The 15,206-nt window shown below is 36.0% G+C and overlaps 1 protein-coding gene and 2 pseudogenes across 2 annotated transcripts in view; 2 read left to right on the top strand and 1 right to left on the bottom strand.

Moving 5' to 3' along the window:
• Positions 1 to 15,206, top strand: part of MIPOL1 (mirror-image polydactyly 1) — a 260,511-nt gene that overhangs the window by 91,521 nt on the left and 153,784 nt on the right. The gene's annotated exons all lie outside the window — the stretch shown is intronic.
• LOC111825338 lies at positions 11,375 to 12,398 on the bottom strand (annotated as a pseudogene).
• On the top strand, positions 13,078 to 14,701 carry LOC102421845 (annotated as a pseudogene).

Here is a 15,206-nt window from a genome sequence, read left to right as displayed (position 1 = left end):
ATTTTCAGGGGTCATGACCCACAGGTTGAGAAGCCTAGACCATTTGTTGAAAAGACTATTCTTTCTTCATTGAATTGTCTTGATTTCCTTCTCAAAAGTCAACTGACTATAAATATGAGACTTTAGTTATGGACTCTCAGTTCTATTCCATTGATCTAGTATATGTATTCTTAAGTAGGTATCACACTGTATTGATTACTGTAACTTTGTAGTAGGTATGGCATCAAGACTTATGAGTCCTTGTTTTTGTCTTTTATTAATTGAGTTTATTGGGGTTACGTTGGTTAATAAAATTATATAGGTTTAAGGCATACAGTTCTATAGTATATCATCTGTATATTGTATTATGTGTTCACCACCCAAAGTTATGTCTCTTTTCATCACCATTTATCTCCTCTTTACCCTCTCCTGCCTCCCCCTCCTCCTTTTTCTGCAAAGATGATGGGATTATGTAATGAGCACTTTTGATGCTAATGTTACTAGCTTAGTAAATTACATAAATTTCTACCTTTAACTATGGTCTTGAAGAGTTTAAATTGAATTGGAATGATCTTACTTGAAATTAGAATCCAGTTTTAAAATCATATCTTTTGATGCCTTTTTATAATATGAATTTTTAAAGATGTTTCATTTGTTTTAATATGTATATCTAGTTTTTCTATTTCTTAACTCAATTTTGGTGTTCTGTATATTTTGTTAGGAAAGCTTCCTATTTCCTCTAATACAAGATTTCCAAGATACTAGATTTGGTATCACAGGATTGTAGATAATTCTCTTACTATTTAAATCTCTTCTATTTTCTATATAGTACTGTTTCATCTATATTATGACAGTCTAACATTTTCTCAACCATTCTTTTTTCAATTAAATTTATTGGGGTGATATTGGTTAATTATATAGGTTTCAAGTGTACAATTCTATGATACATCATCTATATATTGCATTATGTGCCCACCACCCAGAGTCAAATCTTCCATCGACCATTCTCCTTTTATTAGAAAGCTGATGTGTGGCCGTCTAACCCAAAGCTATCTAGTGACAACCTCTATGTCCTGGTCCAAAGAAATTGGTAAGTCAGGTAATAATTTAATAGTTGGATTGGGAAACTAGGAAGGTATGAGTCAGTAAGTTTTGAATGCTGAGCAAAATTAAGGTAGGCTCAGGGCCAGGTAGTGTGCTATAGGCCATGTGCAGTCTGAAATTATGAAGGAGCCAGTAGGAAAAGTTGGAGCCAATGGATTTAAAAAACATGAATTTTGAACATGGGAAATGGAGATTCTGTCCTTGTTCCTAACAGCTTTCTGTTCCCATGCCAGACTTCATTTTCTAGACAATAAATTTTTTTCTTGACAAAGTCTTTCTTTATAAGCAATACTCTCAGTTAGACCAGGTTTATAGTCTTTGCATACCAAATGGGGAATTGCTATGACAGCATTCATTATAGGCTCTCTGAAATGAACAATTAATTATATTGAAGGGTAGCTTTGTAGATTATAGCACCAGGTATAGCCAAATAATCAAAGCCTGTTTAAGTTCAAGTCCATCAAGACACATTAAAAACTGATGAGGTTCAGATGAAACAACTGTGAACTATAACTTCTTAAACAGAAGGAATACTGAATTACTACTGTGGGAAACTTTTGCGGAGATTATCGGTGGCAAACCACAAATGTAATACTTGTAAATACTTACATTTGATTTCTCTTAACATTAGTTACTAATGTTTTTCTAATTTTTAATATCATAATATTATTTTAGGAAGTTGGGGTTTTTAGTTTGATATATAATGATAGAAATGTAAAGTTACATTACATTCTTTCCTGTCCTATACATTTTGTAATATGCCCCAAAGTTAATCAAAATGAATACTTGAATTAAGGCATAAACTTTCAGTAGGAGACTGAATTTTAAGCATACCAGGCAGATATATCTTTCTGTGAGCTGGATTTAGACAGATTCTGGAACCTTTTCTCAGTGGTTTGAATCACCTCGTCTTTGGACCTGGTGTCTCCTCTGACTAAAATGCTCTTCATAACCTATTGCCCTACTTCCTTTGCCCATGTAATATCTGTCTTCAGTTTGGCCACAGTCAAGAGGACTCTTGTCGTCTGGCAAGGGATTTGGGTGGAAGAATGAAATTGTTTGAATAACAAAATTAGCACTGAATTGAAAAGAAATGGAAAATGTGAACAATTCTCAGTGCTCCCAGGACTTCCTCCCAGACCTTTCCCATTTCTGCTCACATCAACAGTACTTTCCCCCTGGCCTTCAGCTCTCATTTTATTATCTCCTCCCCTTTTTTCCTGACCTATTGATTTTTGGTATTATAGCCACCAAGAAGATGTAGAAGAGCATATAGTCATGATACATTGTTGAAAACGATACTCTGGATACCTTTAAAATGAATAAAGGCCCACTTGATTGATTGTGGGTGATGAGTATAGGTTATTGATTCTTAACAGAGGCACATATTAGAATCATCAAAAGATGTTTCCAAAATAATAAATCTGAGCCTGACCAAAGCCAACTGAATTAGACTATGTTATACTGAATTTGAAAACTTGCTGACATAGACTTGGTATTTGGAAGTAAAAGAGGAACAAAATACTTCCCTAAACTTTTATGCCTATGGGTTTTTTGTTTCTGAAAATAATTTGATTTTTTACTAATTGTGCTTTTTAATTTTAGTTCTGGTTAAATTTTTACTTGATTTCTTTGTTGGGTTGGTGTCAGTATTTTGGTGGGTTATCAGTTTTATGTTATTTTAAAAGTGATTTTTTGGTACTTTGGGAGTAAGCTGAATGAGGCTTCAGAGAGAATGCTGGCCAAGTGAAATTTTTCTTTCATTTTTAGCATTTACGGTAACCAAATTCTACACAAGGCTATGGTGATTTGGAGTGATACATTAAATTCTCTCATAAATTGCATTGTATTAATACGGTGAAAAATCCAGATCATTGTTTAAAATACTATGAAACTTAATTTGGTGGATTTTAAAAATGTACATGTTATCTCTAAACTAAAAATATATGTATTTTAGGAAACAAACTTTAGATTATAAAATTCAATTAATTTAGTTTGACTACTAAGTAAAAATATTTCTGATTTGAGGCATGACAATGTAAAACAGTTAAGTCCTTCAATCGAGATTACATAAAATTCCCAATAAAAGTAACTACGTTTAACAATGTAGTTTTCTGTACCGAGCAATATTCTAGTAGCATTTTTGACATGAGTGTTGTTGTTTTTTCAGACATACAGTTTTTAGTAATGCATCTACAGAACTTTAGCATGTACATTTATTTATTTATTTTAAAGCTAACATTCACAAATTTACATAGTTATACTATGCCCTCTACACCAAAATGACTTTATTGTGTTGTTCAGTGTTGGTTAGTTTTTCTGTTATGCTGATGCATTAAAACATATTAAATTTTATCATTAATTCCGCGCCTGGTCTCTCATCAAATCCCCTTAATTACAAATTGACTCCAAGGATTAGACAGCATGGATTTTAATTTTAACTGAAACAAAAATAGGCATCTTGAAAAGTCATTCTTGCCTGGTGACTCATAGGCACATTTTAAAACATGCTATAATTTATTGCTTAATATTTAAAGTTCAGTACAAAAAAGCATATCACCAATATTTTTATTCTTGTATATTTATATTAAATATGTATTTTAGAATATATTTCAAAGTCTTGAAAAATCTTTGAGCATTTTCAGAAATAGCAGCTTCAGGAGTTTTACTAACTTGTAACCCTTTCTTTAGAAAATATTAACTTAAAATCTTGCACAACCATAATTATATCTGAATGATACTTATATTATTTTGTATTTCTATGTAATAATTTCACAAAATTATACTGTGTAGTTTTATATATTCCATAGAAGCATTTCCAATCCAGTATCTTGTTTCCAGTATTATTTGTAGTTTAGGACCATTTAATTAAATCTTCATTTCCTTTTCATCTCTGGTATTTGAAGTCCAGAATCATTTTCATGCACTTTACTCTGAAAATATATAGTAATTCTGTCCTTCTTTCTAAAAGTTCCAATTTATAAAATTGAATAATATTACATAAATTCTTTTTTAAATACTAGAATGACTGTTTTTACTAGAATAAGAGGATAGTGAAATTAAGTCATGATCACAGTGTTCAAAATGTACATTTGTCCACTATACTTTTGCTCCATTATATGATGATCAGCTTTTAACTCTGGAGTGCCTCTTCAAAAATTCACTTTTTATTCTAAATAGTTGTTTCAGTCTAACTTTTGCTAGTTACTTATATTGTTTGTTTGTTTTTAAAATCTAGATCCATATGTTTTTTAGGTAATAATTTTTAGAAAGACCAAGAAAGAATTACTAATAAGCCCCCAAAATTCTAAGACAAACCATTTATTGTTTAATAAATTATGTTCTTAATTACCTTCACTTTTTGAAAGGTTGTAAAATATATGTAATAGTATTCTTTCCAGTTAAGTAAATATTGTATAATCTTCCATTTTTGCAAATTAAATTTTTAAATGGCATTCTCTAGTGGGCTTTTGTTGCTGTGGTTGTTAAACTGGATTTTTATATGCTGAAAGAAACTTAGCGTCCAAACAAACTCAGCTCATCATGTTAGAGGAAAAAGTAAATTGCCTAGAAACGGATTGTTTACGTAATATTAGATGGTAATATAAACCAACAAAAGCAAGGAAATTAACATCAAAGGCTGACACACTGCCCTTTCCTTGCTCCTTTGTGCCTGTAGGTATCATGGATGTGTTGTAATATCAAAGTACAGTGGACTCAGTTAAGAACTGTCAAACTTAACTCTAAATTTCTTTACTTTGTTGGCTTATGTCACAACTTAACATTATTATTTTATCTTTTAATGCCATATAATGTCCTTCACATGTGAGTTGAAGCAATTCATGGGTGGATCTGAACAAGATGGAAAATTTTATTTGCTTTTCTCTCATTTACAGTTGATTGCCTCTGATTAGCTAAATATCATGCAGCTCCGATATTAGTTTTTTACAGTTTGAAAAAAGGTAATACTAGAGCAAATTATAAAATATCTGAAGAAGTTTTTGAAGAACTGTAGATATTAATATAAAAATGTTATTTACTCATAATTTTTTACACCTGATGATTAATTAGTTTTTTCATTTTGAAAGGCAAATATCTCTCTTTATAAAAAAAAACTTAGAGCAATGAGAAACTACTGATTTTTTATTATGAATAATCAAATACACACATATGATTTCACAGAGCAGTTCTTACAGGAATTGTACAAAAGAATATTGTGGAGTTCTGAGGGTGGGATTAAACCCCCCAAAATAACCTCCAAGATTAATTTGGCAACTGATAGATACGTGGCCATTCTCTAAACAGCACCTGTTTCTTGATGATTATGGTAAAATATAAAAAATTTATTCACTTTGGTTTTTATATTCACTAGTTAATGAATCAGTTGTTAATGAATGTTATCCATGCCTTGGTGGGGGTGCTGTTTTATACAATTATAAGAACTAAATGATTTCAATATTAGAAAATTGATTCCATTTATGAATATGAGTTCCATGTCTAGAGCAGTTTGGAAATTATTTTGCTTCCCCCTCTCCCCCCGTAAACAATTTCTACCTCTATTTAAGTATCCATTAAGAGAATTGCATCTTTTTAAGTTTTGAATTTTTCTAAGTCTAAATCTTTCCTTGAATGGTAACCAAAGTTTTTGACTACTTTTTAAAAAAAATCTTGTTTATTTCTAATGTGTATGTCAAAACTTAGCGGGGTGGTGGGCGTCAGTGGGGGAATGAAAGGGGACATCTGTAAAACTTGCAACAATAAAGGTAAATTTTAAAAATACTTACAGGAACAGATCAGATACTCTCTGTAGAAACTCCATGACAGAATAAACAATCTACCTGTGGTTAAACAAAAGATTTTGCTCTTAGAAATTAAAGAAAAGGCTAAATAATACAGTGGAACGGGGGATATAAATTTGGAGCTGGTGGTAATTCTTTCAGAAATTCAACTTTTTATTTTATGTAATTAATATTTAATTGGCCTCATTTGAAAGTAGCGAAAAAAATTACCTATTTGCTGGAGATTTGCAAAACAATACTTTAAGCTCTTACTTATTTTGAGGTGTTGAAAGGTGAAACATTTGACATTTTCTTTTCTGGGCATTGCTTTAACACACAGAGGGCAGGAAAGAGGCGTTGCCACTTGGAGGTGAGGGTGTTTGTGGTTGTCCCTGACAGCAGCTCCAGGTTTAAAACACCTGTGTTTACTTTCCAGCTTTTCAGACTCTGCCTGAAAGTGGCCTGAGAATGGCACAAGCCTTCATGATAGCTGGGTTTTTATAATACAGAAAAAGAGCCAAACGTTATACTTCAGTTTTCTGTTGCAAGCATATTTTACTTCTCTTATACATTTTATCTCTTCATAGACTTATATGTGTGAATAAGATTATGCACGATTTTTATAATCTGTGATTATAATATAACAGCCATTTATTTATAAATGTGTGTTTTGCTTTTTGTTCACTAACTAGAAAAAAAACCGGTGAAAATGTTTTATCGTACAGATGTATTTTAATTCATAATTTAAAGAAGTTTGTAAAAAAAATGAAAGGGAAAATTTAAATACCTTTTTGGAGAGAAATGAACCTGGCCTGCCATTTATTATATTATTTTGTTAATTTATTATCCTCTAGTAGGAATTTCTAAATCCTTTTCATATTTATTTTTTTGTTTTATAGGAATTTTAAAGCATTTTTATAAATCTACAAATGTAATTTTTCCTTTAGGCTAATATATGTAAGTTCGGATACAGGTTGATGTTTCAATTTACCTATCCTTGCTTAGTAGTCACTGTTTCCAATTTATAGCCATGTACTTTTGAAATAATTATTTTCTACATTTCTTATATTTTTATAATATTCAAATGAAACCTACATATTAATTAAACTTCATTATTGTTAAAATTGAGCTATTCCTAGCTATGACACTTGCGTTTAATAAAATTTAGGTTTTTTATTTGTTTTATTTTTTGTTTTCAGACCTCTTAATTTTTTATTAGAGACAGAAGCCACTAATCTTATATTCTGTGATGTGTTTCTTTTATATTCAAATTCTTGATTATATAGTAAGTCATTTCCATGAGATTACAGTTAATTTCAAGCCTAGTTGATGGGTAAAGGAATAATTCTCTTTTGATAAGAGATTGGTGTTCCTTATTTCTCCATGTAACTGGTTTTTAACACTTTGTGTTTTGAAACCCTTCTGAGAAACCAGTGTAAATTTTAAAATTTCTCCCTAGAAGAACACACATACACAGAGATTTGCATATAGTTTCAAGGAGTTTATTCCCCTCCCAAGTTCATCCATGTGCCCAGATTAAGAAACCCTATTCTGGGTCTTAGTTACTTTAGGTGTTAATTGTTCAGATAGTTGTTAATCTAATATATCACAGAATCACTGATGCAAATAAAGTGGTAAGCGTTTAGTTAGCACTAATTACCATTTTAGGTATGGAACAAAAAGCAATCATTGATTTTACCATCTTTAAATATGAAAACTATTTTAACAGTATACTTCATAGTCTATGATGGCTACACATATGTCATTGTCCTGAACAATGACACCTCAATAGACTTGAAATGCAAGCTATAATTATCTTATTTGTCTAGACTGAAGCAATTTACAATATACCTACTCTATTATTTTTGAAAATAAATTCAACTAATATTATGACATAAAAGCTGCAAAAAATGATATTCCACTTCAAAAACTAAATAATTTCGATGTTGACATCCATCTAAGTGGATAACGCTCAGCTGCAGATAGTACCCTAAAGCAGTGGTCGGCAAACTCATTAGTCAACAGAGCCAAATATCAACAGTACAACGATTGACATTTCTTTTGAGAGCCAAATTTGTTAAACTTAAACTATATAGGTAGGTACATTGTTATTAACTTAATTAGGGTACTCCTAAGGCTTAGGAAGAGCCACACTCAAGGGGCCAAAGAGCCGCATGTGGCTCGTGAGCTGCAGTTTGCCGACCACGACCCTAAAGGATATTATATATCCTGATATATAATAATAATGTGTATCACCTGGAAGATAATGAAAACCTGAGAAAAATATATCAGGTTGAAACTTGATGTAGTGCATAATTGCCAAAATATTCTTACGGTCCATTTGTTAAAACATGTCATGACTTATGCCAGTAATTGCTTTTGTTGTGATAGATGTGTGGACTTTGTGTCTTTCTGGATGTTTCATTTCTCTCCAGCTACACTGTAAGCTCCTAGAGGGCAGGGCTGTGGCTCACTGCTCAGTGAATCTCCAACACCCATAAAATGTGGCCATAAGATGTTTGCTGGTGATGGTGTTGCTGCTTGCAGAGGGCTGATATTGTGAGCTGAAGCAGCAACAAGTTTTTGCTTTTGGGGACTACTAAGTTCTTTAAAAAAGATTGCAGCCTTCTCAGGCTTGGGTGTTATTTGTCCTATTTGTATATGTGTGTGTGTTTTAATAAAATTGATTTAAAATTTTTAAAAAAGTAAAAAGTGTTTTTAACATAGGAAATGCAGTAGAATGATTTTAAGTGGCATAAGTTATATGACAACTAAAATAGTTTAATAAGGATTTGTAATATTACTGTATTGTGTATAGTTTAACATAAATCCGAAGAACTATTTTGATCAGATGATACCACTGAGAAAAATAATAATTTTATTTAAAGTCTTCCATTTTCATTCCTCTCTGGACTACTGATGAGGAAGTAAGAGGGGAAAAAACACTCTCTTAGGTCTGTGAGCCCATTTGTTTTGAGAAACTCAAATTGCTTATCTTAAATCATGAAATGTGATACAGGATTTCTACTGGGTGTGTCAGTTTCATCCTAATAGTAATTCTCATTAGTGAGGAGTATATATCTCTTGACCTCAGCTTCTGCATAATTCATGTATAGTCACTTTATAGTGTTATATAAGATTTATAATTCCTTTACAAAAAGTCAATGTATGTGTCTCAATCACACTTTCATCTTCTCTAATATATCTGTACACACATATGGCAGATTTTCTGAATCTTGAACTGTTAGGTGTTTAAATTTCCTATTGCTCAGCATTTAGAGCATCTCCCACATACCAGAGTGCCTCGAGTTCCATTCCCAGTCAATTGATCAGCTTGGATCCATTCATTGATCAGCTGCCTCCTGCACACCCCCTACTGGGGATGGAGTCCGCAACCCAGGCATGTGCCCTTGACCGGAACTGAACCTGGGACCCTTCAGTCCACAGGTCGACGCTCTACCCACTGAGCCAAACCGGCTAGGGCAACAATGTAATAGCTGTAGAAACATTGTTGTACTGTTTTCTTAGAAAAGATTAAAAATAAAACTTGAATTAATCAGAATTATTGGAAAATCATGTTTAAAAGAAAGCTGTCATTAATCATCTGTAAGCCTTTTTGTTCAGCCATTATTGACTATCTTTCCAAAATGTATTAGTACTTTTGATTACCATAGTAGGTTTTGTGAACCTAATGTAATTGTCTAAGATAGGGTTTGTTGTTTCAAGGGTCAGAAAACCATACTCAAAATTGCCAAAGCAAATATAAAACATATTCACACATATAAAAGGTCAAGGATAGGGCTTACTCCCAGAGATTACTTTTTGTTCATTTGTTAACTTTTATTTCAGTCAACTTTATTGAGGTATAATTTAGATACAATAATGTACCCATCGTAGGTATACAGTTGAATTCATTTTGACAGATGTGTCCAACATAATAAAGACAGCATTTCAATCACCCCACCAAAAGATTGTTCTGCTTTCCAACTGTTCATCCCTCTACCAGGTAACCCCTGATCTGCTTTTTGTTAGTATAAGTTTATAGTGAATGTTAATGGAATCATATAGTATATATTCTTTTGTGTCTGGCTTTTTTCAGCACTCTGATTTTGAGGTAAATCCATTTTGTGTGTGGTAGTAGTTCATTTCTTTTTAACTTCAATAGAGTCTTGCTTAGAACTCAAAAGGTTTTGGTTCTATTTTAGGATTTTATTTGTCTTCCTCTGTGCATTTGCTTAATTTTTAGATTATATGGAGGTAGAGGCTTTCTAGTTGAAGTCTTGAAGAAAAAACAAATTATCAAAAGCAGAAATAATGGATTGAGTCTTGTTAAATTGGATTAAATTACCAGGGGTTATGTGCTTATTTATTTATCTCTGAAACAATTGCTGTGGCCAAATTTAGTTACTCTAAATTGAATAAAGACTTAAATGTGAGACTCCAAACCATAAAACTCCTAGAAGAAAACAGAGATAGTAAAAAATCTTAGACATTTCTTGTAGCAATCTTTTTTTCTAATGTATCTCCTAGTACAAGGGAAACAAAATAAAAATATTTTAAAATGGGACCATGTCAAACTAAAAAGCTTTTGCACAGCAAAGAAAACCATCAATAAAATGAAAAGACAGCCCCCTCAAGGGGAGAACATATTCGTCAATGATACATCTAATCGGGGTTAATATCCAAATTATATAAAGAACTGATACAACTCAACACCAAAACAAACAAACAATCCAATTTAAAAATGGACAAAGGACCTGAATAGTCACTTCACCAAAGAGGAAATATCTGAAGAAACCTGGAACACTAATTCAAAAAATTATATGCACCTCTATGTTCATTGCAGCGTTATATACAACAGCCAAGATTTGGGAAACAACCCAAGTGCCCATCAGTAGATGAGTGGATAAAAAAGCTGTGGTACATTTACACAATGGAATACTACTTGGCCACAAAAAAGAAGGAAAAGCCTCCTTTGGGGACAGCATGGATGGACCTTGAGAGTATTATGCTAAGTGGGGAAAAAGGCCAGTCAGAGAAAGATAAATGCCATGTGATTGTACTTGAATCTAATGAACAAAATAGAAACGGACTCATAAATGGAGAACAGAGAAGAGTGGAGTTGGGGAGCTGGGTCTAAAAGGTGAAGGGATTAAGCAAAAAAAAAGGAAAACTCATAGACACAGACAATAGGATACTGATTATCAGAGGAAAAGGAGTGGTGGTGGCAAAGAGAAGAGGGCAAAAAGGGCTTACATGGTAGTGGAAGGAGACTTAATTTTGCGTGGTGAACACAATACGATATACGGATGATGTATGACAGAATTGTATACTTGAAATCTATATAATTTATTAAACAATGTCACCCCAATAAATTCAATTTAAAAAAAAAAGAAATGTAGTGATTGCCTTAGGACAATCTAGATCTGTCCCTAAATTTAAAGTGTGAGTGGGGAGGGATGGTGTTATGGTTAGTTTTTTTTTTTAATAGAAAACCCGATCTTTATTCAGAGTCAGCTGACAATTGTGCAGCAGTTTGAGAAAAGCTCTTCTCCTGGTCTGATGTCCCTGAGAGCAGCGGGAACGACACCTGGGAGCGGCCTTTGCCGGCTCAGCTGTCGGTGGTGTTGGGAAGGCCCTGCTTCAGTTCCACAGGGAAACCCGCGGGCACGTCCGACTCCTGATGGCGGACGTTCGCTGGTCTGTCTGTGCACGACTTTCCATATTCCCTTGTCATTTCCATCAATGGGCACGCCATCCAAGCATCTAAAAATAAGTGGGTTTCCAATCGACTGGAAAAAGATTGGCTCATATTTCTGATATAATGTACCCGGGGTTGTGACTGATGTTCAGCGCGACCCAAGGGACGAAGCGGTACCAGTAGCTGTGCCACCAGCCCCGCAGGCCCCGCACCAGGCAGCCAGGCTTGGCGGCCCCGCAGGGCCCGGGACCCCTGCGCGCCTGGCGCGGGAGGAGCGGGCGGAGCGGCAGCACGAGTCCCGACCTCAGCTCGGCGCTTGGCCAGGCCGGTGCGCCCCGGGCTCCAGGACTAGGTCCGGGCAGCTCTGGAGGGTCGGGCTCCTGCTGGTGGTCATGTTGACGCAGGGGTGGGAGGGGCCGTCCCTGCCACTGCCACATCCGACCAGAAGCTGCTGGTCTCATTCCGGAGCTAGAAGCACGGTGTCAGCACCGGTGTCGGGCCGGTCGGCCTTGAGATTTCACTCTTTTTATGGTCAGGTAATAATTCCATTATATATTTGTGCCACCGATTTTTTATCCACTCATGTATTGCTGGGCAGTTGGGTTGCTTCCATATCTTGCCTATTGTAAATAATGCTGCAATGAACATAGGGGGTGCATATATTATATCAAATTAGTATTTTGAGTTTCTTTGGCTGGACATAGGCAGTTGCATTTTTTATTTTTGGGGGAACCTCCATACTGTTTCCCATGGTGGCTGTGCCCGTCTGCATTCTCATCAACAGTGCATAACGGTTCCCTTTTCTCCACATCCTCACCAGTTGTTTCTGGATTCATTATTGATAGTCATTCTTGCCTGGAACTGGTCCACCCTTGCTGCTCGACACAGTGGATGCAGGGAAGAAACATCTGCACAGCGTATGTTTCAAGGGGCCTGGCGTATATGGCATACTGTTCTTAATATGTTTGCTCCCCTTCTTAGTGCTATGTGTTTTAACCAAGTTCACCTCTTCAAAAAAGGTTGTTTCCCCAGGTAGGAATTTTTTCCCTGAAGTTAGGGAGGGAATAAAACCCCTTAACTAAGTGCCAGGTGGGTAATCACTTTACGAACAATTACACTTAAGCTACATAATCTTTACTCCCTGGAATGGAGATAAGAAACACCCTAACCTTTGGAATAGAAATTGATAGGATTAAAATCAACTGGTATAAATACAGATGTAACCAGACAATAAAACACAGAACCTGGCTGGAGATCCTGGATGGAACTTGGCTGGAGATCCTGGCTAGGCTGCTGATCAACTGAACGCTGTCTCCATGTCCTTCATTCTTCGCTGATTCTGTCCACACCTTTGGGAACCCCTGGACCTGCTGGGGTTGGACCCCAACACACCGTCTGAGAGCTGAGCCGCTGTAGACGTTCTCGGAGCAACCGAACTACAGCCCGTCCTCCACTCACGGGTCTCCTGTGAAAGCCTGAGCGGCCGTGTGTAGCTTCTCCCTTTGTCTCATAACCATGTCCACCGATGTGAATGCTAATTGGCCAGCTGCCCGCCTTAACAGATTCAAGAACAAGGGGAAAGACAGTATAGATATGAGGTGGCGCCGAATAGAAGTTAATGTGGAGCTGAGGAAAGCTAAGAAGGATGACCAGATGCTGAAATCTGAGCTCCTTTCCCGATGATGCTACGTCTCCAGTGCAGGAAAACCGCAAGAACCAGGGCACTGTAAATTGGTCTGTTGAGGACATTGTCAAAGGCATAAATAGCAACAATTTGGGAAGCCAGCTCCAAGCTACTCAGGCTGCAAGGGAGCTGCTTTCTAGGGAAAAACAGCCTCCCATAGACAACATAATCCAGGCCGGTTTGATCCCAAAATTTGTGCACTTCTTGGGAAGAACTGATTGTAGTACCATCCAGTATGAATCTGCTTGGGCCCTCACTAACATTGCTTCCGGCACTTCGGAACAGACCAAGGCTGTAGTAGATGGAGGTGCGATTCCAGCATTCATTTCTCTGTTGGCATCTCCCCACGGTCACATCCGTGAACAAGCCGTATGGGCTCTAGGAAATATTGCAGGTGATGGTTCAGTTTTCCGAGACTTGGTTATCAAGTATGGTGCTGTTGGCCCACTGTTGGCTCTTCTTGCAGTTCCTGATATGTCATCTTTAGCATGTGGTTACTTACGTAATCTGACCTGGACACTTTCAAACCTTTGTCGCAGCAAGAATCCTGTACCCCCATTAGATGCTGTTGAGCAGATTCTTCCTACTTTAGTTCGTCTCCTGCATCATGATGATCCAGAAGTATTAGCAGAAAGCTGCTGGGCCATTTTCTACCTTACTCATGGTCCAAATGAACGGATTGAAATGGTTGTGAAATCAGGAGTTGTACCCCAACTTGTGAAGCTCCTAGGAGCTACTGAATTGCCAACTGTGACTCCTGTGCTAAGAGCCATAGGAAATATTGTCGCTGGGACAGATGAACAGACGCAGGTTGTAATAGATGCAGGAGCACTTGCCATCTTTCCCAGCCTTCTAATGAACTCCAAAGCTAATATTCAGGAGGAAGCTACATGGATAATGTCAAACATCACAGCTGGCCGCCAGGACCAGATACAGCAAGTTGTGAATCATGGATTAGTCCCATTCCTCATTGTTGTTCTTGCTAAGGCAGACTTTAAGACACAAAAGGAAGCTGTATGGGCTGTGGCCAACTATACAAGTGGTGGAACAGTTGAACAAATTGTATACCTCGTTCATTGTGGCGTAATAGAACCACTGATGAACCTCTTAACCGCGAAAGATATCAAAATTATTCTGATTATTCTGGAAGCCATTTCAAATATATTTCAGGCTGCTGAGAAACTAGGTGAAACTGAAAAACTAAGTATAATGATTGAAGAATGTGGAGGTTTGGACAAAATTGAAACTCTACAAAACCATGAAAATGAGTCTGTGTACAAAGTGTCACTAAACTTGATTGAGAAATATTTTTCTGTAGAGGAAGAGGAAGATCAAAATGTTGTGCCAGAAACTACCTCTGAAGGTTATACATTCCAAGTTCAGGATGGCACTCCTGGGACCTTTAACTTTTAGATTGTACAACTAAGGCATAAAGTTGTTTGTTGTGTACTATGTTTGGTATAAGTACGTATTGCTGTTTCTCTACTAAGAACTCTTTTTAAGCCCTGACTGGTTTGGCTCAGTGGATGGAGCGTCAGCCTGCGGACTGAGGGGTCCCAGGTTCGATTTCAGTCAGGGGCATGTGCCTTGGTTGCGGGCACATCCCCAGTGGGGGATGTGCAGGAGGCAGCTGATCAGTGTTTCTCTCTCATCGATGTTTCTGGCTCTCTATCCCTTTCCCTTCCTCTCTGTAAAATATCAATAAAATATATTTTTAAAAAAAGTAAGTGCAGCTAGTTGTGAGATTGTGGGTGAATTTTTGGAACTTGCTTTCCTGTAAAATGCCAATTCTAATCATATTTACCTCACAATGTAAATAATGGGACCAAGTATTCCCTTAATAGATGGGAGATGTTGATGAATGACTTTAATGTTGGTTTCAAATCCAGTCTCCACTCCCCTCTACCCACCATTGGTCTTTTTAATTCTGAAATAAGTGTTTCTTCCTTACTCTTTTCTT

The sequence above is a fragment of the Myotis lucifugus genome, unplaced genomic scaffold (genome assembly GCF_000147115.1).
Source record: "Myotis lucifugus unplaced genomic scaffold, Myoluc2.0 scaffold_22, whole genome shotgun sequence".
NCBI lineage: Eukaryota > Metazoa > Chordata > Mammalia > Chiroptera > Vespertilionidae > Myotis > Myotis lucifugus.
This window is presented reverse-complemented; position numbering and strand designations above follow the sequence as displayed.